The following is a 15,774-nucleotide window of genomic DNA, read 5'->3' as shown; positions in this document are numbered from 1 at the left end:
AGGAGAAGGAGAAGGAGAAGAAGAAGGAGGAGGAGGAGGGGAAGGAGGAGGAGAGGAGAAGGAGAAGGAGAAGAAGAAGGAGGAGGAGGGGAAGGAGAAGGAGAGGAGAAGGAGAAGAAGAAGGAGAAGAAGGAGAAGGAAAAGAAGAAGGAGGAAGGGGAGGAGGGGAAGGAGAAGGAGAAGGAGAGGAGAAGGAGAAGAAGAAGAAGAAGGAGAAGGAAAAGAAGAAGGAGGAAGGGGAGGAAGCAGAGGAGGGGAAGGAGAAGGAGAAGGAGAGGAGGAGGAGAAGGAGAAGGAGAAGGAAAAGAAGAAGGAGGAGGAGGAGGAGGAGGAGGAGGAGGAGGAGAAGAAGAAGAAGAAGAAGAAGAAGAAGAAGAAGAAGAAGAAGAAGGAAGAAAGGGAGGAAGGAGGGGGGGAGGAGGAGGAGGAGATGTGAAGCTAAGAGGGAAGAATGTCATGTAAAGATGAAGACAGAGATGGACTCATACAGCTACAAGCCAAGGAACACCAAGGATTAATGGTGACAGCAGAAGCTAGGATAAGGCAAGGAAAGGTTCTACCCAGAGTCTCAGAGAGAGCATGGTCATGGTAACGCCCTGATTTTGGACTTCTAGCCTCCAGAAATGTGAAAGAATAAATTTCTGTTGTTTTAGGGCCAGTTTTCATACTTTGATAGGGAAGTCCTAAGAAATGAATACACTGAAGGACGTGGGATATTTATACACTACCATCAGTCACTGGTTGAGGACTGGTTGAGGACTGCTCAACCAGTGACTGATGGGAGTTCAGCCCACAGCACTTCTTGATCTTCACACACAGGCTGAGCAGCTTTTTGAGGTTCCAGAACAATCCTCAGGCATAGAGATCCAGTTACTGGCAGCTTGAAATCCACCAAGTCCCCAGGCTAGTGGCAGAAAAAGATAGAGAGATTTGAAGCCTGAGAAGGACTCAATGCATTCTCACTGGTTTGAAGACAGGGGCACTTGCCCCTAGAAATAATGAATGGCCCCCACTGACAGCCAACAAGAAACCGGCCTCTACCAACAACCTGCACGGACTTGGAAGTGGATTCCTACCCCCAAGCTTCCAGATTAATGCCAGTTAGCCTGGACTTTGGCCTTTTGAGACCTATTATGGCCGTCAAGTTCTGATGTGGTTTGTAATACACCATAGATATCTGAAACAAGGACTTTTATGCCTTTTGGTTACAGTTGAAATACTTCTCCAGATTGGTTATGTTGTATACATTATGTCTAACCTCACAAAAACATTGAAAAGTGGCTTCTGTATAATTAGCCCCATTTTGCCAATAAAAAAATTGAGTTTCACATAGGTCAAGCAACTCATATATATTTACCACCACTGTCCCCATTATTTTTACTCCTGCCTTTTAATGATAAAACAATACTCAAACCTCTACTTTTAGCAAATCATTTCCCAATCTGTGCCAAGTAAAAGAACTCTGGTGTGGTCGCTGACATGGGCTGGGCTTCTTGCCCCAGGGGAAGGGAAGTGTCACTGTTGTATGGCTTAGATGGGCACATGACCAAAAGCATGTTGACCTCTCCAGGAAATCAGTGGGAAGGAGATGCCCTATAGGGAAGCAAGGGTCCACCTACCGCTCACCATATGTCAAGCGGTGACAGGTCAGCATTTGTCTAAGAGGTAGGCATTCTGAGAGTTGTCACCTGGGAGCATATGGCAATTGGGATAGAAAAAACAAACAAACAAACCCCCTAACATGTCAGGTGTTAAACACCAGTTGCCAAAAATATATATTGTTTATGACAGCTTTTAATTTCTGGAGAATCATGGAGAGGCATATTCCCCCAGGCAACTTTGTGGAACTACAATTATACTCAATAAGCTGCAACAACTAAATACAGCAAAATGGCCGGCCCTACGGTAGTAGGATTGTTCCATGCTCCTAAAAATATGGCCCCAAATAATTACCTAGGCCATCATATATTATCATCCAGACAAATAGAAAAGCAGACAAATGATTAGAACAGACACTTCAAAAAAGTAGGTATCCAAGTGGCAAATAGATATATGAAAAGGTGCTCAATTTCATTAGGCATCAGGGAAATACAAACTGAAACTCCATAGAGACACCATTGACAATCCAACAAAATGACTAAAATGAGAAAGACCAACAATATCAATTGTTGACCTGGGATGGGGACCGACTGGAAATTTCAAATATTGCTGCTGGAAGGAGTATAAATTAGTACTTTAGGAAAATGTTTTAGCACTATTTACTAAAGTCAAATGTCCCCTGACTATATGACCTAACAATTCCACTGTCAAGTATACCCAACAGACATGTGTGTACATGTTCCCAAATGACATATAAACGAGCGTTCAGACATTATGATGTGGTGCTTGAAAATCAACACTCCACATATGAGACCCAGTAGACAGCTTCTTGGTTCCTATCAGGTTGTAACACATGCTTTCCATTTGTAGCATACTGAGTTATCCAGCCATGAGTTAGGCAGGTAGGGATTAAAATAATGGCTGTACCATTTTATTAGCTATGTGGCTTTAAATACTTATGCATCAGCTTACCTGTCTTTAAAATGTAGGCCAGAGCAATACCTATTTCATTAGATTGTAGTAAGAACTCATGATGCTAATGTAAATATAGCAGTTAGAACAGTGCTTAGCACATAGTAAATGCTCCATAAATTAGATGCCATGTATCAAGCCATCTCTCTTTCCCTATTTATACAGCTGTATGCTCAGGTATGTTTCAGACATACTCAAGCAGGTTCAGCTAAAGGTGAACTTCAGATGAGCACTTCAGTCAACGGACAGGTAAGCATCCAGTGATATCGTAAAAATCAAATCTGTTAATTGATAAATGTTGACATTAATAGGTGACAGAGGAATAACTTTATAAGGATGCATTTATTTATGAGCATATATCTTGCTAATATTTTTTATAAGACTGGAATGTTGATAACATGCTTCATTAAGCATATGTGATTTTGAACTCAATAGCGTACCTAAAATACTTATATTAATTGTATGCACATATAAACATTTGTTTCATCAAGATTTTCTTTTATTTTCAGCACTACTAATTTAACCGAAGGTTTACAAGTTTGAAGGAGTACAGAAGTTGTAGGATAACCTTGAGGTCTTAAGTTCAGATGTCAAATAGATCACAGAAATGATATAAAAGTTTGTGGCAAGGAAGATGGATACATAGCACTAAAGAAATAGGAGAAAAATTGGAAGCAAAAATGAAGGAGTAACATACTTGGATAAACCCAACAGAAACACTAAAATATCAATGATCAAGCTACAATAATGTGGAAAACATAACTTTTTTTTTTTTTGCTTGCTTCAACTCATTCTCTCTGATAAAACATGCCCCTAATATTCATTTTCTAGCTCTTGAGTCCTTCCAGTGACTACCAACAGTGGCAGGGACAGACTTTTGATAGAATCCATTTGTACCTTCCAAGATAATGTTAATATTTTGCTCTTTCAGGAATGCCAGCATTGAAAAAAGAAAGTCCCTGAATGACAGCTATGCAGCAGCCTCAGGAACAAGTCCTAGAGGGAGAAAGAGGACACAGCGCTCAGCACAGACTTCTCCAGAGAAAATGGAGTCAATAGGTTAGCTGATATGCTAGGGTATGTGGAGAAGAGCTTTACATCAAGGGCAGAGACTGGGGTGGGGAGAGAGGGAAGCACAGAACTAATGACAGCAAAAGATTAAGCAACAGAAAAGATGGAGAAATTATTAAAACACCAAGGGAAAAATAACTAAAGGAAAAAAGCAATCATATTACACAAGTTGAGTTGGCTCAGCTGGGAGTAATATTTGCATAGATATAATAATGAAAGCACAGTACTGATTTAATACATTATGACAAGACTATGTCATATTAGGAGAGTCAAGGAGGAAGGCAGAGTGTGATAGGGACAAAGAGAGGACATGAATGTGTCAGTCTGGTTTAGGATATGTGGGTAAGAAAACAAAACTTTCTCTTAGCAGAAAATCAAAAGGTAGCAATATAATTATATTACATATGGAGGTACTATCCAAAGAAAATCCAAGAGTTTATAGCGGCTATATTCAGAGGTAAGAATGGCAGGATTTGAGGGAATCTTTTTCATTATTAGATTTGCAGTATTATTTCATTTCGAATCTATGTACCTATACTATTCTGACATTAAAAAAACCACTAAATGAACAAGGGGTTAATCTTTGGACTCAGTCTTGATTCTGAAAAGAACAACATGGCTAGTAGTGTTTATAATAAAATAATGCATAAATTAAATGTATTAATGTATTGTAAATAACTATTTGGTTCCACTCAGTGGCTTACATGATACTCATAAAAGCATGGTCACCAGCCTGGTCCCCAATTAGTCAAAGTCTGCCAGAATTAAGATACAAGAAAAAGGTACAACATGACTAGACTGCTATCATTTTTATTCAGGGACCAATGCTAAATTCAATATTTAAGAATATAATGGCACTTAGTACTATAATTTGACAGGATTGTTGCATTATGTTTGTTTTTCCAGAGTAGCCTCTTAGTTCTTCACCATTCTTAACAATTTTGACTTCATTTGAATATCCTATGAGATAGTCAATCCCCCTGGCTCTCTCCCCCAGTCACCCTAAGGATAGATAGAATCTATTTTATCTATTTCACTTGCAGCCTGTTGGCACACCTGCTGACACTCCCTTGACCAAATGGGGCCAAATAAGGTCCTTCAGGAACACACCTCCTTCTGCTCACCGCTGTGTCCAGGGAGCATGAGCAAGAACATGAATGAGAAAGTAATGAAAACTTGCTTTTGTTTGTCTCATTGCTTGTGTGCTCACATGGTGAAAGAAACAGAACCTAGGGGCACCTGGGTGGCTCAGTTAAGGTCCGACTTTGGCTCAGGTCATGATCTCACGGTTCACAAGTTTGAGCCCCTCGACAGGCTCTGTGCTGACAGCTCAGAGCCTGGATCCTGCTTCAGATTCTGTCTCTCTCTCTCTCTCTCTCTCTCTCTCTCTCTCTCTCTCTCTCTCCCCCCTTCCCCTCTGCTTGTGTTCTCTCTCTTTCTCTCTCAAAAATAAATAAACATTAAGGAAGGAAGGAAGGAAGGAAGGAAGGAAGGAAGGAAGGAAGAGAAAGAAAGAGAGACAGAGAAAGAAAGAAAGAAAGAAAGAAAGAAAGAAAGAAAGAAAGAACGAAACCTATGTTCAGTTAAAACCAGGCATTTAGCTGATACCCAGACTAAAATGGCAGTATTCAGGATCAGCAAGGAAAAAAATCAGAAAAAAAAAAACTGCAGAGTGTGAGAAAAAATATACAAAGAGGAAAGTAAGATAATCATGAGCCTAGAGCATGTATTGTTTTTAGCTCCCTAGTACATATCTATTCTTCACGAAACCCAGCTCCAGGGCAGGATCTGATGGGTTCAACCAATCATAGAAATCCCAACTCCTTTGTCAAAGGTCATTTTCTAGATAAACCAACTAAATTTTTTTCTCTTTTTTTCCCTTTTTTTGTTTAATTTCAGATTTACTGAGGTATAACGGACAAATAAAACAGTAAGATATTTAACACGTACATTGCGGTGATTTGATATACATATACATTAGGGAAGAATTTCTCCCACCTAGTTAATTAACACAACCATCACCTCATATATTTCCCTTCTTTTTTCCCTCTTGGTAAGAATATTTAAGTTCTGCTCTCTTAACAAATTTCAATTATACAATATAGTATTATTAAGGACAGCCCCAAGGTTTTACATTAGATTCTCAGGCCTTATTCGCCTTACAGCTGCAAGTCTGTACTCTTTTACTAATCTCTCCCTATTTCCCAAGCCCTGGCAACCACTTCCCTTCTCCCTGTTTCTGAGCTTGACTGTTTTGTTTTGTTTTGTTTTTTTCTTTTTTAGATTTCACATATAAGTGATACCACGTGGTATTTGTCTTTGTCTGTCTGGCTTATTTCACTCAGCATAGTGTCCTTAAGGTCCATCCATGTTGTTACAAATGGCAGGATTTCCTTCTTTCTCGTGGCTGAACATTCCATTGTGTATATACACCACGTTTTCTTTACCCATCCATCCTTTGATGGACTCTCAGGGTGTTTTCCTATACTGGCTATAGCCAACTAGGTATGTATTTACCTTAAACAAAAGATTTGCTCTAGGCCAGTCCAGTGTGCATAGTACTCAGAAAATTTGCTCAGTAATTATGGAAAACTCCAGTCTCCTGGCTTCCATCTTGTGACCATGAGGCATCAGAAAGCTGACCTAAAAAAGCAAAGTGTAGAGAAGCACAAAATAAGAAAGTAGAACCCTCCACAAACCATGTCTGAGAGTTGCCTCACCTCTAAACTTTTGGTCGTGTGACCCAATAAATCCCTTCTACTGTTGAAGACAGTTTGACTCCCATATTCTTTTACTTGCAACAGAAGCTTCTAAGTGACACTGTACCTAATGGACAAGATGCATGGAGAAGCCAAAGAGGGATAGAGTATCAGGCACCAAGACAGAGAATTGAATGCATCTGAAAATAATTCCATTCAAACGGAGTCCAGAAGACAAAGAAAAAACTCAGTGCTGGAAACTAGAAGATAATTGCTTAATTACAGTTTGGGGACAGCACTTGTAAAAGGGGAACATTTCACCCCAGTGGGACTGCAGAGAAGGAAATTACTCATTGTTCTCATACTGGTAAAAGCTAAAATCCCTTGTCTAAGGATTATTGTTCTCTGCGATGGCTCCATAATATTCTGTTAACTTGCTTATAGATTTTTTTTTAAAAGGCATGTTTTCTCTGTGAGCTTTAGAGGAAATGAATAAGGACAAGGAGAAGAAGAAGAGTTGGCAGTTTAATGAAAGAAACTTAGAGCGTGTATTTTCATATACATGATGGATCTGGCAGAATCTTATAATTGCCAGTTACTTTGTTATTTTATTTTTAAATGTTTTATTTATTTTTGAGAGAGAAAAAGCATGAGCAGGGGATGGGTAGGAAGAGGGGGGACAGAGGATCCTAAGCAGGCACCACAGTGATAGCAGAGAGCATAATGCAGGGCTTGAAGCCATAAACACTGAGATCATAACCTGAGCTGAAGTCGGATGCTTAACTGACTGAGCCAGGCAGGTGCCCCTGTAACAGTTATTTTAAATGTTGAAGCTTGAACTTTTAGATAAAATAATATAACAGAAATTTCTGCTGTATGGTACTGAGCGATCTCCCCACTCCAGCCTTCTTTCTGTCCAGGGAGACATTGGGTCAAATTGTGGATTGGGCCTTTGAAACCTTCCTTCCCTCAGCCCTAGTCTCCCTCGCTTAGCTCTGTAAGGATTCCACTTGCTGGCAAATGAAATTATTCTGTGGTAAGAGGACTCTTGATTTGTGTATTAAAGTTACACCTCCACAGGTTGCTTTTAACGCCCAAGTCACTACTAAATTACCCATCTCCTCTTAGATTTCTGACTCAATGACCACAGAAAGAATATAGCTCTTAAATTCACCCAAACACACATGTTCAGAACTCATGGAATATTATGTGGTTGTTTACAAAAGACAAAAACCAGATTCTAGAGAGAATAGACCTGAGGAGTACACGAAAGGTCAAAGAACTTAAGGAACGACTGCATTTCACTAAGTCTAAGATGCACTCTTTTTTTCATTTTTGATCTCGGGAATTGAGCTGTATCTGACCACTGGCTACTGTTATGATGTAGTTCTAACTGTCTGCATGCATGTGACTCTCATCATAGATGTTCACATCGTTGGCACTTCAGCTAATATGTGAATTGTTGGCCCTTCATGTGCTGAGTTTAAGTGCCCTTTAAAATGTCCTCCTGGTTGTGTTAGTTTGCTAAGGCTACCATAACAAAGTACCATCCCAGGGTTTTTCTTCTGTGTGTCTTAATCTCCTCTTATAAAGGCACCAGTCAGATTGGAGTAAGACCCATCCTAAGGGCCTCATTTTATCTTAATCACCTCTTTTTTTTCTATTTATTTTTTTTTAATTTACATCTAAGTTAGTTAGCATATAGTGCAACGATTTCAGGAGTAGATTCCTTAATGCCCCTTACCCGTTGAGCCCATCCCCCCCCCACAACCCCTCCAGCAACCCTCTGTTTGTTCTCCGTATTTACGAGTCTCTTCTGTTTTGTCCCCCTCCCTGTTTTTATATTATTTTTGCTTCCCTTCCCTTATGTTCATCTGGTGTGTGTCTTAAAGTCCTCATATGAGTGAAGTCATATGATATTTGCCTTTCTCTGACTAATTTCGCTTAGCATAATACCCTCCAGTTCCATCCACCTAGTTGCAAACAGCAAGATTTCATTCTTTTTGCCTTAACCGCCTCTTTTAAGGCTCGATCTCCAAATGTAGTCACCTTCTGAGGTACCGAGGGTGAGGGCTTCAACACGTGAGTTTTGAGGGGCACATAATTCCCACAACACTGGGATGAAAAATTCTAAGATGTTAAAGCTCTATGCAGTGATTTGTGAGTTTTTCTTCCCTAGGGATAGATAAAATTATGAGACATGTTAGGATGAGTGGCATCTGTGCAGATTATTTACTTATTCCTTCCAGCAACCAACCCACCCTTATGTACTCTCTGATGCTTGTGGTAGGGTAGGAACCACAGACCCCACACCTCCCTGCCCCGTGGCTTCCTGGTGAGCTCTGCCACTGGGAGACCCAACAGGGAAACTGGAAGGTGGGAAAGGGGGATAAAGGACTTATTTTCTGTGTCAGTATTAATCCAATATCAGAGGACAGCTGTAGGTAGCCTCAGCCTCAAGATTCTTTAGGCAGTTCCAGAACCAGCCATAGAGCAGGCGCCTAGAGAAAAGACCACCCACGCTCACATCAGCCATGAGGTAGTGCCCAGAGGTTCAAGCACCAGCCACAAAGGGCCAAGCCCCCAGGTTTGGTGAACCCATCTCTTTTTATTCTCTACCACGGCAGCTGCTTACTGCAGTTTCCATATCGTGGGAACCTCAGCAGCCCCTTTTTATACTTTCGCCCTTCCAGCAGTTCCTGTATTAAATTGCTTCAATCAGAAATACCTGGTATGGTTCATCTTTCCCTATATAGACCCTGATTAATATAATGCCTTAGATTCGATGAGATAAAGTAACTCGAAAATATTTAAGTACACCTAGGGGCGACTGCGCGGCTCAGTTAGTTAAGCATCTGACTTTTGATTTTGGCTCAGGTCACGATCTCACAGTTCATGAGTTCAAGCCCTGCATGGGGCCGGGTGGTGGCAGTGGGGATCCTGCTTGGGATTCTCTTCCTCTCTCTCTCTGTTCCTCTCCCACTTGTGTGCTCTCTCTCTCCCTCTCTCTCTCTCTCTCAATCAAAACTAAATAAATAAACTTTTAAAAAAGTTTAAAAAGAAAATACTTAAGTACATCTAAATGTTCCGTTTATTTGTATGGTTTCTATAAACCACTTTATGTAGCTATTTTACCTCAATTATCCACTTCTTCAATTTGGAGTTTTAAAGTGTATTTTTCTGGGGGCGCCTGGGTGGCTCAGTCAGTTGAGCGTCTGACTTAGGCTCAAGTCATGATCTCACCGCCTGTGAGTTCAAGCCCCTTGTTGGGCTCTATGCTGACAGCTCAGAGCCTGGAGCCTGCTTCAGATTCCGTGTCACCCTCTCTCTCTGCCCCACCCCCCCCCCTTGTGCTCTGTCTCTCTCTCTCAAAAATAAACATTAAAAATAAAAAAAAATAATAACAGTGTATTTTCTGTATACTTTTCAGTCTTTACAGATTCACGCTAACAGATTAATTGGCTTTATATTGTATTTGTAGCTTCTGATACCCACACGTACTCAAAACTTTATCTATAAAAGGTAACCATACACAAAAGAATATATACACAGGTTTGCTAAGGGCAAAATGCACCTATATTTTGTAACTGTCTGTTGAAGGTACATTTTGATAGGAATGGGAGAGATAATTTTGAAAATGTTTGTGACAAAATATTTTAATGCATGTAAATTGTCCTGGATAAATTCAACTGTCACTGAGGATAAGAGAACTTCCTAGATTTGGTATTTCTCTCTCAGAAACTTGTTAACATGTGAGTTCTGGCTTTTTCTTTTTTCACTAGAAATGTCTAAATTTTATGTCTAGTACAAACAAGGCCTCTATACATCTCTATGACCTAAAATAAGCCACTCTCCAACTCTGACCTCAGTCATCCCATGAGATAAACAAGGGGTTGGACAAGATCAGTGATCCTGATCTTTAAATACCAAAGACACATTTCTCACCTGTCTCTCATAAACCCAATATTTAAACAATGTTTCTCCACCAACAAGACTGCATTTAAGTTTGGACTTCCCAATATCTATCATTTTTATTAATTTTTTTAAAAATTTCATTTATTTTGAGAGACAGAAAGAAAGAAAGAAAGAAAGAGAGCAAGCAGGTGAGGGGCAGAGAGAGAGAGGGAGAGAGAGAGCCCCAAGCAGGCTCCACACTGACATCGTAGAGCCTGACACAGGGCTCAAACTCATAAACCATGAGATCATGACCTGAGCTGATATCAAGAGTCAGACACTTAACTGACTGAGCCACCCTGGCTCCCCCCAATATCTATTAATCACAGACATATATAACTTTCAATTGGATATTTTGATTTTCAAATTTCTTTTTCTAAATTTACTTCAACTTTTTAAAAATGTGAAACATCATTTGGTAGCCCCATTATTATGCTCATGAACCATCTCTAGGTGTTTCAGATTCAGGGCCACTGGTCTCAGTAGTCTTTTTGCGTTTATAGCCTAACCTCGGCACTCTGAGGTAAATTCCAAGGTGTGTGCCAAACATTCCCTTAACCAGAATCTTCATCCAAATGTACATCATGAGAACTAAAATAGAGTGGAACGAAATGGAATACGTTTGGCTCCTACAGGCTTACTTTATCAATCACTCTGTTAGAAAATAAAGCTGTTTTTAATCCCATAAGATTCAATCATGCTTATAAAGACCAAGTTTTGAGACTATATATTCAAAAATCACAGAGTTGAAAGGAGTCTCAGCTAATCAGTTCCAACTGGATCCTTTGTTTCCAGTGGTCCTGCCCAATATTTGTCCAAATTATGCTTGAATAAATTAAACTGACAGGGAAAATCACGGTGCTGTGTAATTAAAAGCATTCAGACTTCCGTACCCTACATAGTTTTCCATTGCCTGAAACCAAAGACCCATCCACATCCTTTTCATATTCCATTACCGACACAGAGAAGGTAGTCATTAAACAATCTCCAATGCTGAAGGAAAACTCAGATCTACTCAGTGGCATTTACTGGATAGTTTTGCTTTTGTTCACCTGCATGAAAGGGAAACCATCACACCCTGTGTTTATCTGCACAGGCAAAGTTAAGGAGACAGTTAATGCAATCATCTGGATACTTCAGGTCAATGGGAAAATGCAGTCACTTCAGTGAAAGGGAGTTCAGGGTTATCTAAATGATGCAGATTGGCATTTGTTTTGGTTACATCGAAATAAACTGAAATACTTAATCTGTATATGCAATCTTCCTCCCATATGCCATGTCCATTAGAAAGAACATTTATGCTTCTTTTAGCTGGCTTTTCCTGGTTTGCAACGTATATTTTTAGAATGGATTTGTATCACCCATTATTCGAGTAATTATCAGTTTCTAGCAGATCTGTTGATTTTCTTAATTAAACTTAGCTAACAAATCATTAAAAAAAGAGAGAAAAATGCAACAGTGTTTCCCAGTCCAATTAAATAACTATTCCTTATTTTATTCTGTTGCCCCTAGACTGCAAAGTAAATTGTGCATAAAACAACACTTCTAATTTTACTACTGTCATCTTAGGCTCATGGTTCCAAGTTGCAAAGAAAAAAAATATCTTAGAACACTGTTATTTATTGAGAATAACATAACCAGCTTGTGTCTCGAGGCAGATGATAAAAGGAAACTATAAAAGAGAAGCAACTTTGGAAGTTTCACAAAAGGAAAATGCAGACTTTCAGAGACATCTCAAATTATTTTCTGGAGGTGAAATTTGTTAGAATGAATATGGGAATTTTTTTGCTCTCATCTTGCTGCCTCACTTATTTTTTGACTTGAAATTGAATACTGTGACACATAAAATAAATTGTCTCTCTCTTTTCAAACGTTTGTATATGACCAAATGCTATTTCCTGTCACAGTTTCCTAAACAATTAATTTTTTCCTTTGTAATATTTCTCAAGGAAATTTATTTTATTTGCTTTCACAGATAGCAATCTGATCTAGGCCTTTAATTCCTGAGCCAAGGACAATCGTAACAATCTCCACACTGGGGTCCCTGCCTCTACTCTCCTCCCGAATCTAGCACAGGACCAATGTGGGCAGTGATCTAGAGCAAAGACTCGAGCCAGGCCTGAGTTCCAATCTCAGCTCCAGCAGAGTGACCTCAGGCATGTTACTTTACCCTTCCACTCCTGTTTCTTATCTCGAAAATACCTAATTGATCCTGGAACTGTTTATACCCTGTTCTGCTCTGTAGTTCCTTCAGGCTCCCATGTCAACTGACTTCTAGTGGGATCAGCCAGCAGGTGGCGTTAATGAGTGGAGGGTGAGAGGAAAGAAAAAGCCAGAATACTTCATGTCCTCCCTACCCCTCCTCAGACAGAGGGCCTTCCTTCTGCAATGGTCTTGCTTCCTCCACAGCTGCAGCTCTCTCATGATAAGCCTACTAAGATTACAACCTTGACCTTGACCCAGTGACCACCCCCCCACCCTCGCCAACCTCTGGCCTCCTCCATCACTGCCTCCTTTTGTCATCCTTCCGGCCCAGATGTGATAGCAGCTTCCTGACGCAGTGAATCTAAGGTGTTTTAACCTCCCTTGTTGGCCTCCTATCAATTCCATCACCTGTGTATTAGGTGCCCTCTGTTTGAAATATTCAAGATAAGGTTTTCCCAGTTAGAACCAGTTAAACGCTGAGTGATCCAGTACCTTACAGTGTTATTGAAAGATTTAAATGAGCTGATATACAAAACAAAACAAAACAAAACACCACTGAGAACAGTACTTGGAACTTGATAAATATTAGTGATTATTAAATGTTGTTACATACTAGTGCTCCACTAGTGCTCCACTAAGAAATGGGAAATCCCCTGAGCTTTATTCTTATGAGTGACACAACTGAGTTCACATTATATTAATACTCCGATTCCATAAACTTAGTTAGTTCACCTGTGGGAACTGAGAATCCAGAAATCCAGGATCCAGATCCTACTCCTCAATTTCTCAAGTCCCCAAAGATGACTCACATATACTCATAAACAAGTTGATTCCTTATTTTCGAAATGCATAATTTAGCACAAGACCTAGTATCCACAGTGTATTGGCTTCCTAAGGCTACCATGACAAAGTACAACAAACTGAGTTGTGTAACAGAACAGAAATTGATTCACTCAGAGTCCTGGAAGCTGGGAGTCTAAAATCAAGGAAATCAGCAGGCCCATGCTTCCTCTGAAGGCTCTAAGGAAGACTCTTTCGTTGCCTCTTGCTAGCTTCTGGTAGTTGCCAATAGCCCCCCGTGGCAATCCTTAGAATCCGTTGGCCTACAGACACCTCACTCCAGTTTCCTTGTGTATGTCTCCAAACCCCTCTCTGCTTACAAAGATACCAGTCATTGGATGAGGGCCTCCCTACTCTTAACTTGATTATACCTACAATAACCCTATTTCCAAAGAAGGTCAACATTCAAAGGTACCTGGGGTTAGAACTTCAACATCTTTTTTTTTTAAATTTTTTAAATGTTTTTATTTATGTTTGAGAGAGAGAGAGAGAGAGAGAGAGAGAGAGAGAGAGAGCAGGGGAAGGACAGAGAGAGGGAGACACAGAAACATAAACAAGCTCCAGGCTGTCAGCACAGAGCTTGACGCAGGGCTCAAACCCACGAACTGTGAGATCATGACCTGAGCTGAAGTCAGATGCTTAACCGACTGAGCCACCCAGGTGCCCCAGGACTTCAACATATCTTTCTGGGGAATATGATTCAACCCACAACACATATATGTTGCTCTAAGACATACATCTTTCCTGTGTAATGCTAGTTAATTATCACAAAATGCCTGAAGTGTTATTATCCCCATTTTAGAAAGGGAGAAGCTGCCATTAGAGAAGTCAAGGGATCTAATCAAAGTGCAACATACAGCAATGTATTGCAAAATCAGAACCTAAAGTCAGGTTTTTTTGGAACTTAGACCACTCCTCTTCCAATTATACCATTTAACACTTGAATTCAGTGAGAACACTGATCTTAGTACTTAATGAGGTTTAAGTTCCTGAGTATTCCACCAAACCCTATATTGCATTTCCAGATTTAGCCAAGCAGCCATGTGAAGGCCTAGAAGATCCGTATGTTCTGTATGAGTCAGCTGTTGTTGCACAGCAACCATAACCTCATGCCCTAGATGCATGATGCCTCTGGGGTCAACTGATCAATGCAGATCTGCTCCCTGTGGATGAGGTCACTCACATTTCTGGGTTTGGCTGGCTGTTGACTCAACTGATTCAGCCTGCCACTGTTCCACATGTCATTCATCCTTCCCCTGAGACCAAGAAGCTAGCTTGGACTTGTTTTCACGGTGATGGTAGAGGTGAAGAGAGAAGGCATGCCCCAATGTGCAAGGCCAAGTCAAGCCTCTTCTGCCTCCGCTGGTTGCTCATATCCCTTTGGCCAAAGCAAGTTTCACGGCTGACCCCGGTCAAGGGGCAGGGCAGGGCATGCTGCTCATATCGAGAGGGAACTACAAAATAACATGACAACGGGCATAGATAGAGGGAAGGGGGAAGAACTGGAGCCCTCACTGCAACTTTCTTTGCCACCTTAGAGTAACTCTGGTGAGTGGTTTCCTTCTTCTAGCTAGCACAAGGACCACAGAGCCGCTGAATACCTGACGCTGACTCCTCTCCTCTTCACCCAACGAGTGGTCTTCCTACAGTCCCTCAATAAATTTTCAAACTTCTTACAATTCTGTGGCTGCCTTTCACATAAGCCTTGAGCCTATTCAAAATGAAAGGGTCATCATTTCAGAAATACAGAAGTACTTGTAGAATGGAGAAACATATAAATTTTTTTACTGCAGCGGACGGAATCATTTACATTGAATCATATTTCTGTCTCTCCCCCAGTTCCAATATTCTTCTTCATATTTCAGCAGAAGGTTTAATTTTTCACTTTGACACTGTGATTCAACCTCCTCTTCAATAGCTTATATCTAAAGAAAGTGTATTTTAGAAATCTCAGCAACAGATTCTCTTTGTTCTTTAAAAACAAAATCGGACATTAACGATTGCATTCACAAGTGCATTCATATGCTGAGTTTTCCTCAGAAACCTTTTTTTTCTAGATTTTACTCCATTGCATGTAGATTCATGATTGGTCCTCAATAAAAATTTGTTGAATAAATCAATGAATGAATTGACATATGCCTGAGCATCCATTATCTCAATCAATAACGTCCATACAGGAACGGTGATATTGCTTATGAAATTTGTAAACAAGATTATTTCCATCCCGAATGCAGCAACCACAAGGAACACATGGTTTAGAGGTGCCTGAGTAGCTCAGCTGGTTGAGCGTCCACCCTCGGCTCAGGTCACGATCTCACAGTTTGTGGGTTCGAGCCCCGCATCAGGCTCTGTGCTGACCGCTTGGGAGCCTGAAGCCTGCTCTGGATTCTGTCTCTCCCTCTCTCTCTTCCCCTCCCTGACTCACCCTCTGTCT

General features: G+C 40.5%; 1 long non-coding RNA gene across 2 annotated transcripts in view; it reads right to left on the bottom strand.

Annotated features, from left to right (window-relative positions):
• LOC125921373 (uncharacterized) overlaps positions 1–15,774 on the bottom strand; it is a 254,986-nt gene that overhangs the window by 41,754 nt on the left and 197,458 nt on the right. For both annotated transcript variants that reach the window (XR_007457396.1, XR_007457397.1), the window contains exon 3: positions 6,160–6,285. This is a non-coding gene — a long non-coding RNA (uncharacterized LOC125921373). The remainder of the gene's footprint in view (positions 1–6,159; positions 6,286–15,774) is intronic.

This window comes from Panthera uncia, chromosome C2 (assembly GCF_023721935.1).
Source record: "Panthera uncia isolate 11264 chromosome C2, Puncia_PCG_1.0, whole genome shotgun sequence".
NCBI lineage: Eukaryota > Metazoa > Chordata > Mammalia > Carnivora > Felidae > Panthera > Panthera uncia.
The sequence above is the reverse complement of the archived record's forward strand: the minus strand, read 5'-3'. Positions and strand labels throughout refer to the sequence as shown.